The sequence below is a fragment of the Myodes glareolus genome, chromosome 6 (genome assembly GCF_982192425.1).
Source record: "Myodes glareolus chromosome 6, mMyoGla1.1, whole genome shotgun sequence".
Lineage (NCBI taxonomy): Eukaryota > Metazoa > Chordata > Mammalia > Rodentia > Cricetidae > Myodes > Myodes glareolus.
Genome location: NC_142031.1, coordinates 67,667,037 through 67,668,175, shown reverse-complemented (window position 1 = coordinate 67,668,175; position 1,139 = coordinate 67,667,037). Strand labels below are relative to the sequence as shown.

The following is a 1,139-nucleotide window of genomic DNA, read 5'->3' as shown; positions in this document are numbered from 1 at the left end:
TTAATTTTCCGTGTTCATGAATCATAGGGACGTAAAATGGTACCTAATTTTTTACGACCTCTCAATTTAAGTTAAATATTTTTTATAAACAATGACGTACACTCTATCTCTACATTGCAATAGTTCATCCTTACTTCCTCTTCAGAATTTTTGTTTACATTTCATTGGGAAAATTTGGAGGTTTTGAGTTAAGGAAATATATGTAATATGAATTTTTTAACAGACTTGATTCACTTTTATTTTTCTTGTATAAGAACCCCTTATGTGGTGGCCACAGCTGGAGTCTGGGTCCTCTGAACAGAGACTCTGGTGTGAGTTTTCACAAGGTGGTCAGTGAATTCCTGATAAGGAGACTTGGTGAACACAGTCTCTTTCCAGAGGTCGGGGGTCAGGAAGCTGTAGATCTTAGAGATGACATCAAAGGTGGCCTTGGCAGAGTTGCCCAGGGTGGCAGTGCAGCCCCTGGCTGATGTGTAGCAGTCATCAATGCCAGCCATCATCAGTAGCTTCTTGGGCACAGGAGCGGAGACTATGCCAGTGCCTCTGGGGGCAGGAATGAGACGCATCAGCAGAGAACCACAGCGGCCTGTCACCTTGCAAGGCACAGTGTGGGGCTTGCCAATCTTGTTCCCCCAGTAGCCTCTCCACACAGGGACAATGGAAAGCTTGGCCAAGATGATGGCCCTTTGGATGGCAGTGGCTACCTCCTTGGAGCACTTAACACCGAGGCCTACGTGACCATTGTAGTCCCCAATAGCTTCGAAAGCCTTGAACCTGGTCCGCTGACTGCCTTAGTCTGGTCTGCATGGGCATGATCTTCAGAACCTCATCCTTTAGGGATGCTCCCAGGAAAAAGTCAATGATCTCGGACTCCTTAATGGGCAGGGAGAACAGGTAGATCTCATCTAGGGATTTGATTTTCATGTCCTTAACCAGGCTGCCCAGCTTGGTGATGGGAATCCACTCCTTGTCTTCAGCTTTACCTCCGTGAGCCCCGAGGCCTCGGCCTTGGCCATGGCCTCGACCATGGCCACGGCCCCTCCGTGGAAGCCGCCACAGCTTCCTAATCCTGGGCCTCCAGGTCTTCTGGGCCCTCCGGCTGCACCGGCATCATCCACCATTTGGTGTTTTCCAGAAGA

General features: G+C 49.1%; 1 pseudogene; it reads right to left on the bottom strand.

Moving 5' to 3' along the window:
- Positions 1 to 260: 260 nt before the first annotated feature.
- Positions 261 to 939, bottom strand: LOC146894283 (small ribosomal subunit protein uS5 pseudogene; annotated as a pseudogene).
- Positions 940 to 1,139: the final 200 nt, after the last annotated feature.